This window comes from Manis javanica, chromosome 1 (genome assembly GCF_040802235.1).
Source record: "Manis javanica isolate MJ-LG chromosome 1, MJ_LKY, whole genome shotgun sequence".
In the NCBI taxonomy this organism is placed as follows: Eukaryota; Metazoa; Chordata; class Mammalia; order Pholidota; family Manidae; genus Manis; species Manis javanica.
The window spans coordinates 53,333,351-53,359,329 of record NC_133156.1 but is presented as its reverse complement, the minus strand read 5'-3'; the positions used below and the strand labels follow the sequence as shown (position 1 = coordinate 53,359,329).

At 43.8% G+C, this 25,979-nt stretch overlaps 1 long non-coding RNA gene across 5 annotated transcripts in view; it reads right to left on the bottom strand.

The window, feature by feature from the left end:
* The window catches only part of LOC118967802 (uncharacterized), a 292,079-nt gene that overhangs the window by 147,654 nt on the left and 118,446 nt on the right, over positions 1–25,979 (bottom strand). For 3 of the 5 annotated variants that reach the window (XR_005055032.2, XR_012129503.1, XR_012129508.1), the window contains one exon: positions 15,098–18,453. This is a non-coding gene — a long non-coding RNA (uncharacterized lncRNA). Of the gene's footprint in view, positions 1–15,097; positions 18,454–25,979 lie in introns of those variants that run through there. The other 2 variants (XR_012129505.1, XR_012129504.1) reach the window with 1 other exon arrangement.

Sequence of the window (25,979 nt, the reverse complement as noted above, 5' to 3'; positions counted from 1 at the left end):
TCAAGTGAATTTCTATTGTGATCTAATGAACAACTGTCTGTACATGAGAATTACAACATCTCCCATGATGGTATTATTGATCCTTCCCAGGACCCAGACAAGGAATCCCTTCTGATCTTTGACCTAACATGCAGAGAAGATTTCATTTCTACACTACCATTTTTTAACAGAAAAATGGGATTGTAAAAGAAATTTATTTTCACTGGCTTTTCACCACTCTGAGGACTTTTTCCCACTGTTTGCTCATTTCCTACCAATCTACTCACAGACTGTTCAGATAGCTTATAAGCACAGTACATCATCTTGCTTAGAAATTATCTGCAGCTAAACCTTTCTTAAGCATAATTCTCACAAAAGGAAGCATTCTACTTTCTGTCAGAGACCTGCTTGGCAGAAAATTAAAGAGAAATTGCCTGAGGTGAAGTTTTTGTACACAAGGTGGGTTCCAGAAGGTCTTTAGAGGGGTTGAAATTAAAGTTAATCCATTGTGAAGATGCTAAGACACTATAGTTAATGTTTGCTGAATAGGATTATGCTAGTATATTAAGGGTTTCAGTCTTGAGCAATAAAAATATAAAGGAAAAGGGGAGAGAAAGGCCTTACAGCCAGAGCAGGAGAAGGACACTCAAAATCAGACAGACATCAGAAAGTCAAAACCTTACCCACATAACTTTCTCAAATCAGGATGCACATATTTAATGATGAGACTGGCTTGGTAAGTAACAACTACTGAGTGTAAAATGTTTTAAATTACTTTACTTAAAGAATAGAATTTGCTGTATAAATGTTCTTTGTCAAATACATGATGCTTGCCATTTTTGGCTAGAAATTTGGTTTATACTACTCATACAGAGATTTATGTAACTTTGAGATGACTTTTGTGTATATTTGTGTGCATCTGCTCACTCTTATTTTGCATATGGTCAGCACTGAATATGTGTTTGCTGCAGAAAGAGATAAATGAATGGCTGTCTTTGGAAAGCAAACATTTGGCCACAAAACTGGGGGAAATGCTGAAGATCTGATAGGCGAGGAACCTGATCCACTCTCACACAACCTGAAGGATCCCATATGGAAATCTCTCAAGGGGAAAATATATTTATACAAACAAAGGAGAAAAAGAAGTGGACCCACTGGGGAGTTTAAGAAATGAGAATAAGGTTCATTTTGTTCTAGTTCATATCCAGTAGGTTCAGGTTCTGTCCCTGAACCCCTTCCCCACACCACTCGGAGTGAACGGCTCAGCCCTCAGCTAGGCATGCCACACCCAGGACTTCGGTCATCCAGAGCCAGGCCATAGAATAACCACAGACTCATCTCTGTCCAATTCCTCTCATGTCTCAGGAATAAGACTCCACATTCACAGAGGATTTGTGGAAAGGCATATGGGAGTCCACACCTCTGCCTAGAGCTGGATTCCCCCAAGGGTGAAGGTAGGCTTACTGCTAAACAGATGCAAGATCATTTTAGGTGGGCCTTAGATGAATCTTTATTGTTAAAGTAGTTATAAATTTGAAAAGTTCCAGAGATATTAAAGATGGCAGCATGAGAGGTGAGACAGAGTACTCCTCCCAAAACCACATATAATATGAAAATATAGTTAATACAACTAATCCTAAAAAAGCAACAGGAAAGAAGGCTGCACCAGACTGCATACACCTGGAGAACAGAGAAGACTTCCCAAACAGGGTAATATACCAAAGCCTTGATCTGGCAGGACCCAAGCCCTTCCCCCACCCCAGCTCACCAGTGGAGGAAAAGAAACAGAGAGGGAGGGGGCAGAAGCCTAGGACTGCTGAACACCCAGCCCTGGAGATCTGCTTTGGGAGCACAAACCTACATTGCATGGTGCTCTGAAGATTAGTGGGGTTAGAAAGCTAAGACAGATGGAATACTAGGAGAGACTGAGATTCCAGCTGTTTGCAGAAGACAGGGATCCACATCCAGCTGCTCTGCAACAAAGGAAAAGCAGGTGATCTGAGAGACTTCCTAGCAGCAAGACAGCTGCTGAAGGGGTGGGGATTGCATGGAGCTTGCTGCTCCAGAAAAGGGATAGGTGGACAAGGTTGTCTGGGCATGCTCTGTCCAGCAGGTTGGGAACTTTCAGGAGCTTCAGGCACTCCATCCCCCTGACTAGCTAGTAAGCTCAAAGGCCCCCCACTGTGATATGCAGCCTGCTGCACCTTCCTCCTGGCTTGCCAGCACCAGCTCACAAACTGGTAGTCCCTGCCATGGTGTTAGGCCAGCCAGAGGGAGGCTCTGCCTATGGCAGCTACAGACACAAAGCACAGAGGCTTATATCTGTGTTCTGGTCCACTGGTTTTGACAGTGGAGATAGGCGCTGCAGCCGGGAAGCAGGAAACAGCTCATTCCTACCCCCAGGCACCAGCACCATTCCCCTGCAACCCCAGACATCAGTTCAGGGGCTGAGCAGCTCCAGAGACTAGAACTTCTGGGCACTAGAGAGTGCTACATACAAATATGAAATGTCAAAGGAACCTGGTTCAAGCCAAAATCTCAAAAACACCAGAAAAAGGCCCAAGTGAAATAGAACTCACCAATCGTCCTGAAAGAGAGTTCAAAATAAAAACCATAAACATGCTCATGGAGGTACAGAAAAATATTCAAGAACTCAGGGACAAATTTAGGATGGAGACTCAATCATTAAGAAATTCCATATCTGAAATGAAACGTACAATGGAGGGATTTAAAAGCAGATTAGATGTAGTAGAAGAAACGGTAAATGGAATAGAAATAAGAGAAGAGGAATACAAAGAAGCTGAGGCACAGAGAGAAAAAAGCATCTCTAGGAATGAAAGAATATTGAGAGAACTGTATGACTAATCCAAAAGGAACAATATCTGCATTATAGGGGTAACAGAAAAAGAAGAAGAGAGAAAAAGGGATAGAAAGTGTCTTTGAGGAGGTAATTGCTGAAAACTTTCCCAAACTGTCCCAACACAAGGGACCCAAGGTAGATAACACCAAGACATATAATAATTAAAATGGCAAAGATGAAGGATAAGGACAGACTTTTAAAAGCAGCTAGAGAGAAAAAAAGATCACATACAAAGGAAAACCCATCAGGCTATAATCAGGCTTCTCAACAGAAACCTTACAGGCCAGAAGGGAGTGGTATGATTTATGTAATGCAATGAAACACAAGGGCCTCAAACCAAAAATACTCTACCCAACAAGATTATCATTTAAATTTGAAGGAGGGATTAAACAATTCCCAGATAAGCAAAAGCTGAGAGAATTTACTTCCCACAAACCACCTACCTCTACAGTGTGTTTTGGAGGGACTGCTATGGATGGAAGTGTTCCTAAGGGTAAATATCTGTCACCACGGGATATAAAACCACAGTAAAGAAAGTAGAACAATTAATTACTAAGCAGATGCAAAATCAAATCAACCACCCCCAAAGTCAATCAAGGGATAAGCAAAGAGTACAGAATATGATACCTGATATATAAAGACTGGAGGAAAAATAAAAGGAGGGGAAAAAAAGAACCTTTAGGTTGTGTTTGTAATAACATACAAAGTGAGTTAAATTAGACTGTTAGATTATAAGGGAATTACCCTTGAACCTTTGGTAACCACGAATCTAAAGCCTGAAATGATAATAAGTACATACCTAGCCATAATCACCCTAAATGTAAACGGTCTGAATGTACCACTCAAAAAACAGAGTCACTGAAAGGATAAAAAAACAAGACCCAACTACACACTGCCTACAAGAGACTCACTTCAAACCCAAAGACATACACAGACTGAAAGTAAAGGGATGGAAAAAGATATTTCATGCAACCAATAGAGAGAAAAAAGCAGGAGTTGCAGTACTTGTATCAGACAAAATAGACTTCAAAATAAAGAAAGTAACAAGAGACAAAGAAGGACATTACACAATGATAAAGCGATCAGTCCAACAAGAAGATATAACTATTATAAATATCTATGCACCCAACACAGGAGCACCTACATATGTGAAACAAATACTAACAGAATTAAAGGGGGAAATAGAATGCAATGCATTCATTTTAGGAGACTTCAACACACCACTCACTCCAAAGGATCTATCAACCAGACAGAAAATAAGTAAGGAGACAGAGGGACTGAACAACATATTAGAACAGATGGACTTAACAGACATCTACAGAACACTCCATCCAAAAGCAACAGGATACACATTCTTCTCAAGTGCACATGGAACATTTTCAAGAATAGATCATATACTAGGACCACAAAAAGAGCCTCAGTAAATTCAAAAAGATTGAAATTGTACCAACCAGCTTCTCAGACCACAAAGGCATGAAACTAGAAATAAATTACATAAAGAAGATGAAAAAGCACACAAACATATGGAGACTTAATAACATGCTCCTAAATAACCAATGGATCAAAGACCAAACAAAAACAGAGATCAAGCAATATATGGAGACAAATTACAACAATAATTCAACACTGCAAAATCTATGTAACACAGCGAAGGCCGTGCTAAGAGGGATGTATATTGCAATACAGGCCTACCTCAGGAAAGAAGAACAATCCCATATGAACAGTCAGAACTCACAATTAATAAAACTAGAAAAAGAAGAAGAAATGAGGCCCAAAGTTAGTAGAAGGAGGGACATAATAAAGATTAGAGCAGAAATAAATAAAATTGAGAACAATAAAACAATAGAAGAATCAATGAAAGCAAGAGCTGGTTCTTTGAGAAAATAAACAAAATAGATAAACTCCTAACCAGACTTATCAAGAAAAAAAGAGAGTCTACACACATAAACAGAATCAGAAATGAGAAAATAAAAGTCACTACGGACCCCACAGATATACAAAGAATTATGAGAGAGTACTATGAAAAACTATATAGTAACAAACTGGATAACCTAGAAGAAATGGACAACTTTCTAGAAAAATACAACCATCCAAGGCTGACCCAGGAAGAAACAGAAAATCTGAATAGACCAATTACCAGTGAGGAAATTGAATTGGTAATCAAAAATACCTAAGAACAAAATCCCTGGACCAGATGGTTTCACTTCTGAATTTTATCAAACATTTACTGAAGACCTAATACCCATTCTCCTAAAAGTTTTCCAAAAAGTAGAAGAGGAGGCAATACTCCCCAACTCATTCTACAAGGACAACATCACTCTAATACCAAAACCAGGCAAAGACACCACAAAAAAAGAAAATCACAGACCAATATCCCTGATGAACATAGGTACAAAAATACTCAACAGAATATTAGCAAACCAAATTCAAAAATACATCAAGAGGATCATACACCATGATCAAGTAGGATGTATTACAGGGATGCAAGGATGGCACAACAGTTGAAAATCCATCAACACCATCCACCACATCAACAAAAAGAACAAAAACCACATGATCATCTCCATAGATACTGAAAAAGCATTCGACAAAATTCAACATCTATTCATGATAAAAACTTTCAACAAAATGGGTATAAAGGGCAAATACCTCAACATAATAAAGGCCATATATGACAATCCCACAGCCAACATTATACTTAACAGCAAGAAGCTGAAAGCTTTTCCTTTAAGATCAGGAAGAAGACAAGGATGCCCACTCTCCCCACTTTTATTCAACATAATTCTGGGCGTCCTAGCCACAGCAATCAGACAACACAAAGAAATAAAAGGCATCCAGATTGGCAAGGAAGAAGTTAAACTGTCACTGTTTGCAGGTGACATGCTTTTGTACATAAAAAGCCCTAAAGAATCCACTCCAAAACTACTAGATCCAATATTAGAATTCAGCAAAGTTGCAGGATGCAAAAATTTTATACAGAAATCTGTTGCAGTCCTATATGCTAACAGTGAACTAGCAAAAACAGAAATCAGAAAAACAATTCCATTCACAACTGCATCAAAAAAGAATAAAATACCTAGGAATAAACCTAACCAAGAAAGTGAAAGACCTATACTCTGAAAACTATAAGACACTCATGAGAGAAAGTAAAGAAGATACCAATAAATGGAAACACATCCCATGCTCATGGATAGGAAGAATTAATATTGTCAAAATGTCCATCCTGTCTAAAGTAATCTACAGATTCAATGCAATCCCTATAAAATACCAACAGCACTCTTCAATGAACTAGAGCAAATAGTTCTAAACTTCATATGGAACCACAAAAGACCCCAAATAGACAAAGCAATGCTGAGGAGGAAGAATAAAGCAGGGGGGATTACGCTCCCCAAATTCAAGCTCTACTACAAAGCCATGGTAATCAAGACAATTTGGTACTGGCACAAGAACAGACCCATAAACCAATGGAACAGACTAGAGAGCCCCAGATATAAACCCAAGCATATATGGTCAATTAATATGCAATAAAGGAGCCATGGATATACAATGTGGAAATGACAGCCTCCTCAACAACTGGTGTTGGCAAAACTGGACAGCTACATGGAAGAGAATGAAACTGGATTATTGTTTAACCCCATACACAAAAGTAAACTCAAAATGGATCAAAGACCTTAATGTAAGTCATGAAACATAAAACTCTTAGAAGAAAATATAGGCAAAAGTCTCTTGAATATAAACATGAGCAGCGTTTTCCTAAACGCATCTCCTCAGGCAAGGGAAACAAAAGCAAAAATGAACAAGTGGGACTACATCAAGCTAAAAAGCTTCTGCACAGCAAAGGACACCATCAGCAGAACAAAAAGGCATCCTACAGTATGGGAGAATATGTTTGTAAATGTCATATCTGACAAGGGGTTAACATCCAAAATATATAAAGAACTCACATGCCTCAACACCCAAAGAGCAAATAAGCCTATTAAAAAATGGGCAGAGGATATGAACAGATACTTCTCCAAAGAAGAAATTCAGATGGCCAACAGGCACATGAAAAGATGCTCCACATCACTAATATCAGGGAAATGCAAATGAAAACCACAATTGAGATATCACCTCACAGCAGTAAGGATGGCCAGCAGACTAGGAACAACAGACACTGGCGAGGATGCGGAGAAAGGGGAACCCTCCTACACTGCTGGTGGGAATGTAAACTAGTTCAACCATTGTGGAAAGTAATATGGAAGTTCCTCAAAAAACTAAAAATAGAAATACCATTTGACCCAGGAATTCTACTTCTAGGAATTTACCCAAAGAAAACAACTTCTCAGATTCAAAAAGACACATGCACCCCTATGTTTATTGCAGCACTATTTACAATAGCCAAGATATGGAAGAAACCTAAGTGTTCCATCAGTAGATGAATGGATAAAGAAGATGTGGTACATATACACAATGGAATACTATTCAGCCATAAAAAAGAAACAAATCTTACCATTTGCAACAACATGGATGAAGCTAGAGAGTTATTACGCTCAGTGAAATAAGTCAGGCAGAGAAAGACAAATACCAAATCATTTCCCTCATTTGTGGAGTATAACAACAAAGCAAAACTGAAGGAATAAACAGCAGCAGACTCACAGACTCCAAGAAGGGACTAGTGGTTCCCAAAGGGGAGGAGTGGGAGAGGGCTGGTGGGGAGGGAGGGAGAAGGGGATTGTGGGGTATCATCATTGGTGCACATGGTGTGTGTGGGGGTCACGAAGAAGACAGTGTAGCTCAGAGAAGACAAATAGGGACTCTGTGGCATCTTACTACACTGAAGGACAGTGACTGCAGTGGGGGTGAATGTAATAACCACATTATTTTTCTTGTGAAACCTTCATAAGAGTGTATATCAAAGATACCTTTATAAAAAATAACATAATTAAATTAAATAAAAAAGGAACGTAGTTATAAATTTATTGGTAGTATTTACTTATTTCCTAGGAAAGTTATAGCCAATCCTCAAACATGGCATCGGATGAGTGCTTTCCAAGGTAACACCCCACAAGCATCCCTCCCCAAAATAAGTTTGAAGTGAGGGTGTAGTTAGGGAAGAAGACTATATGGCTCTCGCTTTTGGGCTTTTGGTTCTTTGTGTTCAGTCCTCCCACTCTACTGGACTTCCAAGATCCTACAGACACATACACAGTTCAACAGCTGAACAAGTTTTGGAGAGATTGTAACCCATAGAGGTGTAAGTTCATTAGCCCATGAAAGAGTCTGAGAGGGTCGTAGTTTACAAAAATAACCTGCTTACCTTAGTTTAACCATTTTTCACATGATGCATATTATCATCCCACAAGACACACCTTCCAACTTATTACTAAATGTTTCCTTCAGGTAAAAGCCGACCGTGAAGAAGCTGAATATTTGGGCAGTGTTTAGGGTTCTTGTACAACCATTTTTACTGGAAGGGCCTTGCTTACATGCCATCTGCCTCCATAGAGAGATATTTTTGGTGAGGTGTATAAAACGCATTGCTCCGTACAATGCAGGGCTGCGGTGAGGAAGTCCTCAGCTTCAACACATCATGCTTCCTCCACGGAAACCTGCCCAGCTTCGGCTCCTGGGAGAACTGTGCATCTCCCAATAGAGCTCACCTGGGTTCAGCTGATGGACAGTGTGGGTCTTCTTCTGGATCATATTTCCCTCTTTGCTGTGGCCACCACTAAGCTCACAGCCAGCTTTGTAGTTCACCTTTAGAAACCGCACAGGACTTGAAAGCTCAAATATCTGTGCGTAAGTCTACGCTGACATGGTCTTATCATCTTACCCTTATTCCTCTTCACTCTCCATCCTTACTTACATAGATTGTCCTGCTGTTTGCTATAAGGTATCCTATGTGAAGGAGGAAAGGCCTTCCTTTCCTTCATGAAAAGGAGCAAGAAAGAGCACCTGGCACACAGCCTGCACAGAGGAAAACAAACATCCTGTTTGTTCCATGGAGGAACATTCTACATTTTTACATGGTTTCCTTTTTATACTTTTGGTAGATTGTGGTTTTCTGAAATTATCTGGGCAGAAATCATTGAAAGTGTTGTTTGTATATTGCTTGTCTACTTTAGGTCTTGGTTTGTTTTTTTGTCTTTTGATTTTTGTGTACTTAGAACCTGGGCCTGCCATCCAAATAAAGAAGTTGGGCTACTTCTCTGAAAATCTCAGAAGCCCATCCAGCCTCTCTTCCCTTCTCTCAGCTGATGGCAACATCTGGCACAAGAGGACAACATTCACAGACTGATGCTAGCACCTTCTGCAACCTCCCAGAAACTGCAGCATTTTTATTTTTCATACTATTCCACATTAGGGTTAAAGGGAGACACTCTAGATTTTCCTCTATGGCATCAATAAATCAGTATTGCCTTACAGATAGCAGCTTGGCTCCTTCTGTGCATAATGATGAATGATGAATACAGTTCTCTCCATTTGAGAAAAAATCCAGACTTGGGGAGGGAAGTAACTTGAGTTTGCATTTCATTCTCTGTTAATCCTTCAGTAAGTAACAAGAAAACTAATAGAGATGAGCAATGAAAAATTAGGCTCAGAATTCAAGGAGCTTGGGTAGAAATACAGGATAAGATTAAATAATGGAATGTTTTTTTCAATGCCCCCTCCTTCAGCCCCCCCTCTTCCACTCTGAAAATCCTTTCTACTCCATCCTTTCCTTCACCAGGAGGCCTTCTACTGCCCCTCTATCTACTACCCCAGATCTCCCAAGCCCAATCCTTGTTCTTTCTCCCTGTCCTCTGCTTCAGGGTAAAGGCCCTGGGGGAACAGAGAAGTGTGAAAAATTCATTCACTCAAAGGCAACTGTAATGGCCCTTTCTTAATGTATTCCTTCTCTCATAGACAGCTACATAGGGAAGCATGCACACCTTGACTCAAAAGAATAAAACTTTTAGTGCAGGAAATTCAGGCAGAAAGCAGGAGATTGGGGGAAATAAGTCTCCACTGTAGTGGGCTTCCTGGCACCCTGACTCCTCAGGCCCCACACTGCAGTGTTTTGAAAAGGAAGCCTATCCCTACATCCCCTACTCAGTGCCTGGCCACCTTTAATGGCTGGCCTTCTAATAAGAGATGGAGCTGTCACTGATGGAGGCCAGCCTGGGGATGGTTTTGGACGTCAGGAGTGCAGGGGTCACTGCCCAGAGTGGTTGCTCACACTGGTCTGCCTTGGTCCAAACTGGGCCAGACGCAATCACCATCCTTTTTCCCTGGGAGCCAGACCTGCCTCCAGTAGGCAGCTCACCAAAACGCCTCGTCCCCTTCAGGTCCCCGTGGCTCATTACTTATCTGAGCTGCTGGTTTCCTTGCCCACTGAATTCAATGCACCCAGGCTCTGCCCTGGACATCCACACTCCCCCACCCCCTAGTGGAGAAAGGAAAGCCATGCGCCTCCCAGCCGGGCTCCAGCCCCCACTCCTGCCAGGACGAGGCAGCCCTCCACCAGCTGGGTACAGCAGGCCATTGCAGAAGGAGATGGAGGCCCTGACAGGCACATCTGTTCCTCCCCAGGCCTCTCCTGAGGGTCTCTGATGGCCTTCACACGAAGTTTTTCTGGCCTAGCCAGCCCATGCCAAGTCTTGGACTGTGAGAGGTCAAATTTGTGAATGAAAATGGAAAATATGTGTCAGTGCATTCACTCATTCAATGGGAGTACAAGGCGTTACGGGACCAGACCCTGGGAGGCTGTCTGCCTCCATAACCACCCAGATGTTTGGCCTGGCCTGGTTGCACAGGCCCAGGAGAATAGCACAGTCCCCACTGGAAGTAAATTATCCCACTCAGAGGTCCATGCCACCTGCCCTGCAGCTGTAACAGCTCAGAAGGCCCCAGAGGAGGCAAATATGCTCCCCAGGCCAAGAGCCGGTTTGACAGCCACTCTGGAGCTTCACTTCTGGTATGCTTGACATGTGGAGGAACTCTGTGTTTGGTTTTGGGGTTTGTTTTTTGCTTTGTTTGTTGCTTTTCCATAAATTGACCAATTTATGGAAATTCCTGAGCAAGATGAACATTTGTGCCTGGTGATTCACTCTGATGTAGGGTTTCAAGGAAGGGTGACTGGGACAGTGACAAGATGCAGCCCATCCCACAGAAAAGAGGAGCACAAAGAACATTCTAGGCATTCACTGAGTCACCTGTTCCTTCAACATGCATCAATCTGGGCATCAGGATGGAAAAGTAAATAATCGCCCCCAGACTTGGCTCTGCAGAAGCTCTCCCAAGTCTAGTGAGAAAGACAGAGGTCGATAAAAAAAAAAAGAAGTACAGTATTTATTCTGTTCCCTGGTGGAGGAATGAACTATGTGGGGAGGAAGCTCAGAGGAGATAGCATTTTGTTTGAGTACTGAAGAGCGAGCAGAAGAAACCCCATCCTTGGGGATTTTTTGGAAGCATCCTTAGCCCACCGCACATGTCCATAACGGACTCAGTGCTCCAAGGCAGGCCAAGACGAAGCCATTGCTCCCGCTCCAAGCCTCGGCGATGGGTCCCTAGAAGCCTACAGCTGGTTCATGTGGTTCCCCCAGGGCCCACTTCCCTGCATCACGGAGAATGATGGGGGCAAATACTGGAGCCAGTGGCTAGAAGGGGAGTGATCTAAAGGAGATAAACCTAGACCCCAGATGTTTCTTTGGGCCTCTGGAATACTTTTTTAATTGTTTAATTAGTGTCATTTAAAAGTTGGAATATTTTCATGCAAAAATTATCTTGAATTTTTTTCTATTCTGGGAAAAACTAGAAGATAGGATGATACTGAGCCCATATTCTGGCATGGCAACTCTAGGCTGGGGCTGATGGGAGCTGTCCCCAGCAGATGGCGCATGTACCAGTTAGCCTTTGCCGTGTAAGAAACCACCACAAAGATCAGTGACTTAGAACATGACCACTTATTAGCTACAATTCTGGGTGTCCACAATTTAGGCCAGGCTCGGCTACCCACTTCTTCAGCTGGTCTTGCCTAGGTTCATGCGTAAGACTGCCGTCAGAGGCTGACAAATATTGAACAGAACACCTGGATTCTCTTCCACACGGCCTGCCCAGTAGGCTAGCTCAGTACTCTTTGTCAGCAAAAGAAGGCAGGTCCCAATACGCAAGCATATTTCAAGCCGCTGCCTACATTCCTTTTATCAATATCCCATGGTTGAAATAAGATATAAGATCAACCAGATTCAAGGATCAGGGAGATAGACTTGACCTCTTGACAGGAAGAATACAAAGAATCTGAGGTTATTTTTTCACGGCTCTCCAGTTCACCATAACCCCTACCTCACAGAAACTAGGATCGGTGGTCGGGAGAGGTGGGTGTCAGTTGTCACTTTGTCTTGAACCTGAGCTACTGGCTTTCTTACATCTGAAGTCTTCCTCAAAACTTCCCTATACCTGGAACCCTGTAAACAGCCAAAATAAGGAACTAGCCCTAGAACTCTTACCTGTGACTTGGCTCAGAACAAGTATGCCAGTCCCCTTCCACTCAAACATATGGCAAAATGGATCTGATGGAAATAAAACCCAAGAGGATCCAAAGCAGTAGATGGAGGCTCTGCTTGGTGATGCCAAAGGAAGGGAAGGATGGCCACTCTCCCAAGTGGTGAATGACAAAGCACAGAGCACCAGCACTGCTGAGACCCACGAGGGTCAGGCATGACCCAGTGGCAGAGGGGGTGGGCGCATGACACAGGGCACCGCTTACAAGGCAGCCCCGGGAGAGCTACCAAAGAGACAACTGAGGACAAGGGAAGAAGATAACACTCCCCCTTCACAGTCAGTTCTCATCAAACCAGCTCTTAGGCAGAACACTCAGAGGTGGCAGAGAGCCAAGCCCAGCATGCGCAGGGAAGTGGTGATGCCCCACACTGTACGTGGCAAGGCATGTGGGGAACCCAGAGGATTGCAAAACAGGATACTCAGGGATAAAACGTAGTCCCAGTGAGCAAAAATTCCCATACATAGTACAGAACATCTCCAGATGACGCAAGAGGATGGCCGGGATGCATGGGTGGGACAAGGGCAAGTTCTACCAGAACTAACAGGGAGCACCTGTTACAGTGAAAACGGTTGTCCTTCCCCCTCTTTCCATGAGACTTGTTTGGCTTTTGTTTCCAGGGGTACAAAAGTGTGTCCGAAATTAATAAATGTCTTAAAAGATGACATTATAATTCATTGCTAAAATACACACTGCAATGAAATGCTTAACACCCCTTATGAAGTACTTTTGACAAAAATGAACAAATCTAATCCAGCCTTTAGACTTAACTTCTAGGATACAGGAAATATTGGGCACAGAGGACTAAGTAAGGTAACACCATGAAGATACACTCCAACATTCAAAAAGGTGGGGACTTTGTGCAACTCAGCTGGCCTAGCCGGTTGTCATGGTTATTTTTAAAAGGGGAGGGTGGCAGTAAGCTCTTCTAGAATGAGACAAAAGAGAAACATCAAGTAAATGCAATTTAGGAATACTGACTGGAATCTGTTCCTAAAAGAACTAAAATCCCAGCCATAAAAAAACACTTGGGAAGTCATTAGGGAAACTATAACAAGGACTGTTCATTAGATGGTATCAGGAAATTACTGTTTCTTAGGCATGATAACAGCATTGGGTGTATGTAGGATAACATTGTTACTTTAGGAGATGCAAGCTTAAGTATTTTAAGGTTTGGGCCAGTTACCATGATATCATTTCTTGAGTGCACATTCAGCCTTCTACACTTGGCCTTGGATGCTGGGTCTACAAACCACATGACACGCTCTGCTAACCAAGGGCACGAGAGAGACTGTAAGGCTGGAAGAGGAAGAGGGGACCCGCTCCTCGCTGCCGACTTTCTGTCCCTGCTCTGCGACCCAGCACGGCTCCTTCAACCCGGCCACTATGCTTCTTTCCTGTAGCGGCCTCAGTACTCAGCCCCTGGAGACCCCAAACCCCTCCCACCAGCCTCTTCCTCGGGCTCTGGGCCAGCCCCACAGCCCAGAGACCAGCACCAGCTGAGCAGCACCTTGGCCTCAGACATCAGCATTTCAGCTACATGACAACCTCTCCTCTAGGTTTCTAGTTTTAGGATCCCAACCTTTCACCTTTATGCCACCAGCCCTAAATTGACACCTGCTTCCTGAAATTGCGTTCTTCATGATTCCATGGAGTTCTCTTTTGACTCTTTCAGTTACCTGGTTAATAACTTTAGACCTAGTTAAGTCATTTTAGCAAGTTCTCTGCACTCAGATAGCAGGGGATTTCTGTCTACCCAGTAGGTGAAGGATCGTAATGTTTACAACTGGCTTTAAAAAGATTCAGCCAAAAGGAAACAATATAGATACATATATGTACAGATAACAAAACACGCAGGCACACAGACATGTATTGAGACAAAGGAACTGAGACAGATTTGTTGAATCTAGGTGGTGAGGATAGCAATGTTCACCAAAGTAGACCTTCAACTTTTCTATGAGTGTAAAATTTGTCATACTAAAAGGTTGGAAAAAAGAAGAAAATAAGGATAATAATAACTAATTCATGGTATTGTTATAAGAAGTAAGTTGAAATACCAATTAAGACAAAAATTTACTTTGCCATTTTCACAAGAACATCTGAAGCCCAAAGGCCATTTACCCTAGGATAGGTCTGGGTCCTGCTGGCAAGGCTCCTCTGCTCTCCTTGAAAGAAAAGGCAAGATAATGTGTAAGCAGTAAATCAGGGTCTACAGACAGTGGCTGCACCTACCATCATCCACAGAGGCCCTGACTGGGCAAAGAATAGCAATAATATTAATAACAATGTATGAGTTTAAGGTGTACGATATAATTATTTGATATATGTACATACTACAAAATAGCTGCCTTAAGAAGACCCTGTTCTCCTTTATTGCAACACTTTACAATAGCCAAGATATGGAAGCAACCTAAGTGTCCATCAGTAGATGAATGGATAAAGAAGATGTGGTACATATACACAGTGGAATACTATTCAGCCATAAGAAGAAAACAAATCTTAACATTTGGAACAACTATGGATGGAGCTGGAGGGTATTATGCTCAGTGAAATAAGCCAGTCAGAGAAAGACAAATACCAAATGATTTCCCTCATTTGTGGAGTATAACAACAAAGCAAAACTGAAGGAACGAAACAGCAGTAGAGTCACAGACTCCAAGAAGGGACTAGTGGTTACCTAAGGATAAGAGTGGAGGACGGCAGATGGGGAGAGAGAGAGAAGGGGATTGTGGGGTATCATGACCAGTGTGTGGGGTCACTGGGAAGACAGTGTGGCTCAGAGAAGACAAATAGGGACTCTGTGGACTCTGATGGACAGTGACTGCAATGGGGTATGGGGGGTAACTTGATAATAAAGGTGAATGTAATGACCACATTGTTTTTCTTGTGAAATCTTCATAAGAATGTATATCAATGATACCTTAATACAAAATAATAATAATAAAATTAAAAATTAAAAAAAGAAGACACTGTTCTTTCTCAAACACTACCCTGCTTTTCCTCCCAGGCTCTCTTGGAGGCTAGCCTTGCCTTTGATCCTGATCACTGTCCCCACATTGTGCTGGGTTTCCACCTTTGGTTTCTGGGCAGAGTTCTGTCTGTGATACCACTGAACAATCAGTCTATACCCACCATTGGCCATTTAGTCTAGATCCTTCCCTTCGTTGGCTGAGCTCTCACTGGGTCTGCTTTTTAGTGAGCAGTTGGTTTTACTGCCTGAAGAAAAACATCTGGCTACCTCAGCCCCAGTTAAATTTCACTCAGACAAGGCAGATGTGTGTGAATTCTAAGATGACCCTGAAGCAGAAGGCGAGGGGGTCACCCTTCCACCTCTTCCAGACCTTGTCGTGGAGAGGACCATGGAGGAGGCAGCCCCGGATGGAACAGCAGCCCCACCCCAGGAAAGGGCAGACCCAAAGCATGGGACCACTTGGCCGCGATGGCCCTGCGGCCTGCTCTGTTGTTTCCTAAGTCTGGAACAGGCTCCCTGTCTTGCCTCCCTCCAAAGCCTTCTCATCTAGTGAGGTCTGGCTCAGCTGTTACATCCTGCATAAAGCTTTCTCTGTTTCTCCCAGTGACAAGTGGCCGATAAACACCTGAAAGGTTTCACCTTCACTCACAATCAAGAAAACAAACATTCAGACAACAACACTTTTCACCCCTCAGATTGTGAAAAAACGAAGTGTTTGAAATACCAGGTATCCGAATGGGTGTGGGAAGACAAGGCCTCTCATATCCTCTTTGTTGGGCTTTAGACTGGTGCAGCCACTATGGAGAATAAATTGGTAGTATCTAGTAAGATTTTTCAACATACACACCTTATGAATAAGTGACTCCGTGTCACATCACCCACCCTTGAAGAGATACTCCTTGCACAAATGCGCAAAGAGTGTTGACAAGAATATTGAGAGTTGCTCGAAATAGAGACAAATTAGAAGCAACCTAACCATCCATCAATAGGACAACAGATAAACCAACTATCATGCAGCCTATCTATACAATATCAGTGAGTCTTACCTATATTTTGGAGCTTCAAAAGCAACACATTTGAGTAAACAGACTACTGGTGCTATGTGATTTTATCACCCCAAATTGGAAATTTTATTTGCATGAACTAGAATGCCTAAGTTATTTCAGCCCAAAGCCAGAGCCAGGATTTAACACCAGGCTATTTGTCTCCGGATACAGAGCTGTTACCCATTCCATTGCCAAGTAAAAGATACCATGTAACTTACCTGTGTTCAGTATACTGTGGGAAACCAATCTAGTGAAATGACTTTTTTTATAACCACCAAGGAATCTTTGTTAAATTGTTTGTAGTTTTGTAAAACTTTTTAATTCCTCAAAATCAAAGCTGAATGGGAAGAGAGAGAGAAAAAAAAAAAGACAGACCTAATACCATCATTCCACTCATTTCAGCTTCATTTAATCCTGTACATTCAATTCTACTCATCAATGGACTGGACAAGTGGCTGAAATAGCCAGAATCCTGGCCAGATCACAGACCACATGTAGAAATGCTCGTCTCTACTCAACTGACTAGAACATTTAAGCAAACGTTTGATAGGACTGCACTGAGAAGACTAATAGCTGTGCTCATTATGACCTTAAAAATAGACACTGTGATGGTCCAAACTTTCTCCCTTTTATTCATTATGTCTGAGTACTGAAAATCTGTTATTTTAGTGCATGCAGTATCTATGCCTCCTTTTTATCTTTTTTTTCTTTTTGATAACAACACACTTGTCCTTTGGGAAATTATTCTTCCCTCCCACCTCCTACACACACCCTCAGCCCCACTACCACACACACACCCATTGCATACAGCATTGGTGGGCCTGTCAATCCAGGCATCCCGTGTTCCCTTGCCAAGGAGTTGGTACTGGACCCAAGATAGGTCAATCAGACCCTCTCTCACCCAGGAACTCTAAAGCTACGGTAGAATCATACAAGACCAAAAAATGTTAGACTTGGTAGACTTATCAGTAAAGCCCCAGGAGACGACATTTCAGGTCCACTACCCACACCCCCAGCATTGTCCTGCTTCCCCTCCTTTGCGTGACTCAGGCACTCAGCTTCTCTTTTGATCCTGTGAGTGCACTCAGTGTCCTACTGATAAGTTCCCAGAATGTTTCCATAACTTGCACCAGACTAACCTTGCCCAATACACTGAGCAAAACAATCTCAGAAAATTCCTATTTACCTTTCCCAGAGACTCACCAGATTTAAAAATCTGAAAGGCCCTGAAAGCTTCCCTAATGGCCTAACCTCCTCATTTTATCAAAAAAGGACACTGCCATCCTGAAAGGTCAGACAACACAGCCAGTGTCCTTCAGTCAATAGCGGCGGTCAGGTTTCCTACCTGCCTGTGTTTCCTGAGCAGATTCCCAAACAATTTCCATTTTCCATGGAGATACATTCTAAACTGCTCTGGCTAGAAGATCTGAATTGTGGCTATTTTTCCTCCCTTTCTGTGCCAAAACTGGCCTGCCACCACCACTCATCAAATGCTGCACAAGAGTACGTGCCTCCGTTAAAAATAGTCCAGTGCATTTGCATCCCGCCAAAATGTTCACAGCCTGCCACTCATCACAGCCCTTAAGCTCCGTGTCCTGAAGGCTCCTGCCTTCCATAGAGAGCTCCAGCTATGCAGTGTGGCGGTTCCCACTCCAGGGTTCATGTCAGCAGCTCACCACGGACCACCACGCCAAGCCATGGACATTCTGTTCTGAGTGTGGCCCCAGTATGTTTCATTTCGGCTGCAAAGCACAAGTTTATTCTGGAGAGAGATGTTTGGGGCAATTCATAGCAGCCAATGAGCAGTACTTCCTTATATGCAGAACACAAAATCATCACATAAAAATCTGACCCAACTGCCAGTGTGGGGTTTAAAATAAAACTCCCCCCTAAAATTACCACTCCGGGCTGGCCAAGTTTGCACCTCAGAGTCACAGGCTGCAGCGGTGGTACCTCTGTACAAAGCAGACAGTCTTTCGGTTCTTTGGGGAACAGCTGGAGACTGAAGCTTCCATTTTTCTCTGTCGAACCAGAGGTCTTCGCTGGTCAGTGCACACATGTCTGAAAGCTGTCCCATCTGAAAAGCAATGACAAAGTTAGCATAAGTGCTTCCCTGCAGGGATTCCCAGAACTTCAGAGCAAGAGCAGGAGGGGAATCCAGGCTTGCCTACACTCTCCAGGGGAGCTGAGAAGCATGCTGCCCTGCCTGTACCCAACCAGGTCAGCCCTGGGCCTTTTCTCATGCTTTCCCTCTGCTCTGCACATCCTGTTTCCCTCTTCACTTCAGGAAGCATTCTCCAAACCCCATCTATCTCTCCACCTCCAACCTGCTCAAGGTCCCCGCAGCCCATCTCGCCCACCGGCTCCCCTCTGTAATGGAACTCCATTGTGCAGCTCTTTTCTCGTTGCCCATTTGCTAGTCTCTCTCCTCCACTGGACAACATTGGGCCCTTGAGAGCAGGGCCTGGAGCACACTCGTCTCCATGACTGCAGTGTCCAGCACAGCGCCATGCCTGCAACAGGCATTCAGCGTGGAGAATGGACTAAAGACCCTAGAGCACTACAGGCGCAACGCTGGCCACGGCTCCAGGCCCAGGGAGGAAGCAGCTCCACCAATGGTCGCTTTGCTCCACCTGTGCCGACCCACTGTGCCAGGGAAGAGATGGCCTGGCCTCACTACCTGCAGCCCTTCACACAGCCCACAGTCCCCAAGTGTTGGGACAAGTGGTACCTTCAAAAGGCTGTCAAGAGTTGCATTTGAGATCAAGGCATCTAGAACCAGACAGTGAGGCTCAAATTCTGCCTCCAATACTCACAAGCTTTAACATGGGCTAACACCAGCTAATACAACCTCCTGGTGCCTCAGTTTCCTAATCCATGAAATGGGGGTAATTATAATACAACATCATAGAGTTGCTGTAAAGAAAAGTGAGTTAATCTATGTAAAACACTTAGTGCCTTTTCACTATGTATTAGTTCTTATACATGTGTGTATATACATATATATATAAATTCTTCTGGATATATATAGACATAGATCACTTACATATAACATGGTATAAGTTTAAGATATACAACATGACGAATTGATACATTTATAGGCTGTAATATGATTGCCACAGGAGCTTTAGCTAACACCTCTGTCACTTTACATAACTGCCATTTCTCTTCTGTGGTGAAAGCATTTCAGGTCTAGTCTCTTAGCAGTTTTGAAGTACATAATACAGTATTGTTGACTGTAGTCACTATGCCTAATATGTTTATGCGGTATCCCAGCCATAGCCTTAAATATCATTAAATCAAGGAATTATTCGCAATTCTCTTTCACACCTTCTGATTATGTCAAGGCAAAGATCAAAGTTTAATGTGAATATGACTTTAACACACCTCTAAAACCTGCTGTTCTCCCTTTTAAGAGAAAGAAGGCTTCAAGCTCAAGTCTCTCGCAGGCAAAAAGATCTAACTAAAAAGGACCAAGTGAGCTTTGCCTGTGTTGTATTTTTGTTATTGCTTAATGGCAATTGACAGTGGTTTACTGTTTATGATAGTGATATAAATTTCCCATGTAAAATGTCCCCTGAAGCAAGATGGCAGATGCTGCCAAACTTAGAGGTGGGTCTCCTGTTCACCAGTGCGGGTGGAGGTCAGCAGTGGGTGGAGCAGTTTAGAATCTCCACAGAAGAGGGCAGATTACCACCAAGGGCAGACCGGCCTGGCAGTCAGCACACCTACTGCAAGCCCAGGAGTCCTGGAGGGAGAAAAGCAGACTTCACCTGTCACCAAGTGAGGGTCAGGCAAACACCCAATGTACCTCCCAGTAACCCATGTCTCCTGCCTTTCTTGCCACCCATGCAACTAGGGCCAAGTGCTGGAAGGAAGATGTTTCAGATGGGAAAGCAGCCTGCTGGGCCCAGCCAAGCGGTACCACAAAACAACTCAGTGGTCTCTCTCAGCAAATGGGATACTCAGCTCAAAATATGATCCCGTGATTTTCTTTGCATTTATGGCTCATCTGTTTGCAATGTTCATTGGAGGGGGGCATCAGTAAATAGATGTAGCTTGCCTTTCAAACCAGTTGTGTCCCCTTTCCCTGTGACCCACAGGCCAGGCTCGCTCACAAACACAGCCCTCTCACTGTCCTCCAGCCGGCTGGCCACCAAAGCCAGGCCTTGAGCGTGTATGGGGAGAGTTGTGCAGAGGACTCACTATGCCTCCACACTCAACCAGCCATCCCAGAGCTCCCAGTCTCAGGTGAGACAGTTATGTGAACACCTAGCTCTACAACAATGACAGCTACCACTTCTTAAGGGCCTGTTCTATGCCAGGCACATCATCTCCATCCTCACAAGAACTCGGTGAAACGAAATGGCACACAACCAGGAAGTACATGGGCTGTTTTGTGGACCCAGGTCTCTGTGCCTCCAAGCCCACACCTGTGCCTTCCCACTGTCCTCACTGCCTCGCAAGGAGATGAGTGTCGTAATGGTGCCATCCAGAGAGTGTTGGGAGAACACAGATTTCATTGTGCTTGGAATGAGGGAAGGCTCCCAAGAAAAGGTGCTATTTGAACTGAAATGTGAGGATAAATGAGGACTTTGTTGGCAAAACAAAGTAATCTAAACCATGTTCATTCATTCATTCATTCATTCATTCATTCCATGCTATATTTCTGGGTTTATGCTAGACACTAGGAATTTGGTAGAGACCAGGCGCAATTCTATCACCAAAGAGCTTGCTTCCTAGTGGAGCAGACAGGGGGGAAAAAATGAATAGAGTTACTACTAATTGTGTAGGCTGTGCAGAAACAGGTAAGGAATTCAAATGGAAAACACCAGGGAAACCTATGTTAAGACAGCAAGGGGCAGTTTGTCTGAGGAGGTGACATTTATGCTGAGCCTGAAGGATGAGGGAAAGGTGCTCTCCATTGAAGTAAGGGGACAGCGAGTGTTCCAGGCAGACGGTACAGTGTGTGCATAGGCCCTGAGGCTGAGAAGGGAATTGTGTGTTCAGGGAACTGAAAGATGATAATGTCTGAAAGCAAGGGAGTCTAAGGAAAAGAGCTGCTCAAACGGATGTTGGGGAGAGAGGCCAGGGGCAGATGGTGTGGGGTCAGCTCAAAATATGATCCCATGATTTTCTTTGCATTTATGGCTCATCTGTTTGCAATGTTCATTGGAGGGGGGCATCAGTAAATAGATCTAGCTTGCCTTTCAGATCAGGCGTGAAAAGTGCAGTGGGAAGCTCCTGCAGGGTTTTCAGCTGGAAAGTTATGCAATCCAGTTTACCCTCTAAGATCAGGCCCTGGTTTCCTCACCTGTAAGTGGGAGCAAATAAGAGAATGCTTAGAAAGTGCTGAGTACCCTGCCAGGTTGGAGAATGGATGGAGGATATTCTGAAACATGAGCCTGCATCAAAATCACCTGGGGTGCTTGTTAAACTCAAGACTGCTGGCCCCCACCCCAGACTCCGATGTAACAGGCCTGCAGGAGGCCCTTGAATATGCATTTCTAACAAGTTCCCAATGGATGCTGCTGCTATGGGTCTGGGGACCCCACTTTGAGAACTCCTGGATTAGCAAGAACAGTAAAGAAGTGGGAGGTGCCACTGGGGTGCTGTTGCTATCATGAAGAGCTGGTGGAGGACAACGATGTTGTTGAGGTGGAGCAAAGTGGTCCAGAATACCATGGACAAAACTAGCTGGCGGACTGGGTGCTGGGGATGAAGGGAAAGGAGAAATCAGGCAGGACACTCCTACTCTGGGCTGGAGCGACTGGGCAATGAAAATGCCTGAAACTGAAATGGGGGACACTTGAGGAGGCATGGGTTTGGAGATAAGGACTGAGACTAAGTGTGAGATTTCTGCAACCCCAGGATGGCAGTGTCAAGCGGGAAGATGGCACCTGCACAAGGACGGCAATCGTATCCAGCTTTGTACAACACCCCAGACCTGGCCTAGCATCCCTGGGTACATAATAAATATTAAGAAAATCTTTGTTAGGGGCTGAAGAATAAATGGAGGCTGAGGAACTAGGATTACCAAAGGCACTGGAGGCCACAGTCACTCTGCTGAGACAAAACCATGGGCTCCACCACTCGTGGACCTTGGCATGTACAGTCAAGTGGGAGGTTGGGCAGAACCAAAGACAGAAGTGAGCTGCCCAACTCACAGCAGGGTCCTTCCTTCAGAAATCAGACATGTCACATTTGAGCCCTTCTTGGGTGGATTTTGAGCTGGAAAGGTTTGAACTGTGAGCTTAATGAGCATGAAGGACAGAGGAATCTGGTTAACTTGGGTTTTTTATAAAATAAATCATGGGAAAATCAAGCTGTGCAACTTGAGGAAATGAGTAGGGAGGGATGGCGAGACAGGGAGAGAAGAAACAGAGAACAGGAAAAGTGGCTTAACCCAGACTATCTGCCCACTAAGGCTAGAAAGGACCAGCCTCCAGAACTTGACCTCCCAGGCCCACCTTGACCTTTGGGTCCTCCCCACATTTCAAGCAGCCATTATGGAACCTCAGCCTCCCCACTTACCAAGTTGTAAATGAAAAGGCTGTAATTCCAACCAGGGGTCCTGGTGACATCACAAACCACAGAACCACAAACTTAATTCACCAGAAGCCCAAAATGGAATTACAGCCTTTTTTCCTAATCCAGGCAGCTCTGGTCACTGCCATTTTTTCATGATATAATAGAAGTAAGGAATATTTTAAGCATTTCTGTGTGTCCCTTCTCATGCAGCCAAAGGGCCCCCTCTCCCCTGTCCCCTCTCCCCTCCTTCTCCCACCCTGCTGCATGCATTCCTCCTAAGGGGTCTCCTTCAGCCATGTCCCCTGCTTTCCAAGACTGCCCCTCCTCCAGGCCCACTCCTCTTCCCTCTTCTGTCCAGCTCTTTTCTGCTCATCTGTCTCATCTTATGAGCTAGCAGTGCCCTGGATTCTGCCTTAAATCTGCCTTTTGAGAGAAGCCCAGTCTCTCCTGGATCTACAGCAATGTCCTGGAGAACAGACCCCATAGTATGTCTGGAATACATTCTCAAGAGTAGCAAGAAGTCATGTTTTAGATGAATTGGGGAAGTTTACAGCTTCAAGAAGAATCTTTCTGAAAGCAAATGACTGATTCCAATATCCTTTTGTTTTTGAGTTATACTTTTCATAAATTTTGTTTACACAAAGCTTATACCTGGGCATCACACTGCCGTTTACTTCTTTCAGCTTCCCCACTTAAGCCTGAAGTTTATACTTCAGTCCCCATGGGAATCTCATCTGGGGGGAAAGCACCAGGGAAGGCAATAATAAAAGCAGCTCGCACTTGATGAGTATCTCTTACGTCTCAGATACTTATATTCTTCTTCATCCCTTTCACAGAGATACTATTTTCCTTATTTATAGAGGAAGGAAACTGAAGCTCAGAGATATGGAGTATTTTTCCCAAAGTCCCACAGCTACTAAGTACAGTCCTTGAATCTGACCCCAATCTGTCTGACTCAAATGCCTCATATACACATTCTCTCAGTTTCTGTCCGAGTGAAATATTTTGAGCCTAAATGTTGCATGTGGCTCCAAAAGAACTTTAATGCTTGGTCTTCACGTAACATTTTTTTTTTTTAATTTTGGAAGGGATGAAAATTCTACACTATATTAGGGTCATATTCCAATGTTCTGTGTATTAGGAAAACAAAACAAAATAAAGTAAATTATTTCAAAAAAATTATGACTTCTCCCAAACCAAAAACAAAACAAAAAGTGTGACCCCACATTGATATAATTTGGCTGAAGTGAGGTGGGCCAGTGACTCTTTTTATAAAGCCTCACCCACAAAACACCAGTATTTGAGATGCCAGATTTCAAAAGAGTGCATATGTACAAGTCTGCCTGTCTATATGCTGTGTCCAGTGTGGGTAGTGTGACCCCTAGGCATCTCGGAGATACCTGCCACCAGTGGGAGGCGCTAGGCCAGCTGGGCACCCTGGGGATAACCTCCGGTGGAAGAGGGAGATGCGCGCAGTGAGTCAGTGCTCCAGGCACTCACTGACTGTAGGACTCTAAAATATGATGATGTTACAGCTGGACAGAGGCTGCAGGTCAAGCACCTCATAAAAGAAGAAGAAACCGATTTGACAGGATTTCAGAAGCTATCTCCAAGCATCTGAGAACACAGCAGTCTTCGCGAAAAGCTAGTTTTATCTTCTTCAGAAGATGCATCTCTGCCCAAGGAAGCACATGTTTGGATGGTTTAAGGAAGATGTGTGAGGCAGTGACCTAATTTTTTTTCCTCTGGCACCAGGGACAGTAAATAACATCTTCTCAGAGAGTACAAATGGGGGAAATACTGTCAGCAAACATTGTGTGAAATCACCAAGTAGAAGTGAACACCACCATGAATAAGCAGGGGTCTTGTGTCTCCAACTTCAAAGTGAGATGAAAAAATCCCCAGTAATGGAGAACAATTTATTCATTACCAAATGAATCCCATACCATCGTGCTGCATGATGGAAAATCCTCCTCCTCCTCCTCTAAATGTAGAAGATGATGAATTTGAAAACATCTTGCGGGTTTTCCTCACAGACTGAACATCTGGGATCCCACTGGCAAAGCTCACATGCATGGACCTGCAGGCAAAGCAGCCTTGATCAGCTGCAGAGAAAGCACCAAACCTTCATGCCTTGCTCCCAAGGTTCCAGTAAAGCGGTGGTTGGCAGTACAAGCTCTGGGGCCAGACTGCCGAGGTCTAGGCTTGGCTGTGGGATTGTGGGCAAGTTTTTAGGCCTCCATTCCCTTGTCTGTAAAATAAGGGAAAGAGTGCCCTCCCTTCCTCCTGGGCTTGTTGGGAGGATTAAATGAAGTTAACACAGAGAAGTGTTTCAAACAGCAGGTAATAAACACTCAGTAAGTGACAAATATCATGAGCTTTCACTCCACCATCACCAGGCTTGCGTCAGCTAGAACTCTTGCCAGAGATGGAAAATCTGGCTGAAACATAGTTCACATAACTTAAAAGTCCAGGGGAGTACCAGCCTCAGGTACAGCTTGAGTCCAGAGACTCACTGTCAGGTGCTGATGTCTCCCTCCCTCCCTTATCTCCTTCCTCTAACATAGCTCCATTCTCAGACAAGCTCTCCCCTCAAGGTGGCAAGATGGCTGCAGCAGCAGCAGCCTATCTCCTCCCAGGTTCAAGTCCAGCAGGAAAGAACATATGTTTCAGGAGATCCTGCACCAACTCAAAAATTCAATCTAACCACACCAGTATGAATCACTGCTCTTCATTTCCCTGATTACTGACAAGGCTGAGCATACTTTCAAATGTTTATTGGCATTCACATCATTAAAGGGTGTTAACTTCATCATTTTCTTCAAAATTGTCATGTTCATTGTGTGCAATATGAGAGGAGGGTGCATTTTCTGTCAAGTAAACCAGTTTAATATAGGGTGTGTTCCTGCATCTGCCAAAATGGGAGGTGCCTCTCCCTTCGGCACAAGACCTCTCCTATGATCTTGTCAGTCTGCTGAAGCCTTCTGTGGAACAGTAACTCCAGGGCTGTGGTGCTCATACTCAAGTCCACTTGAAACCTGAAACCATGCCAATGCCCAAGCCTCTTCAGCT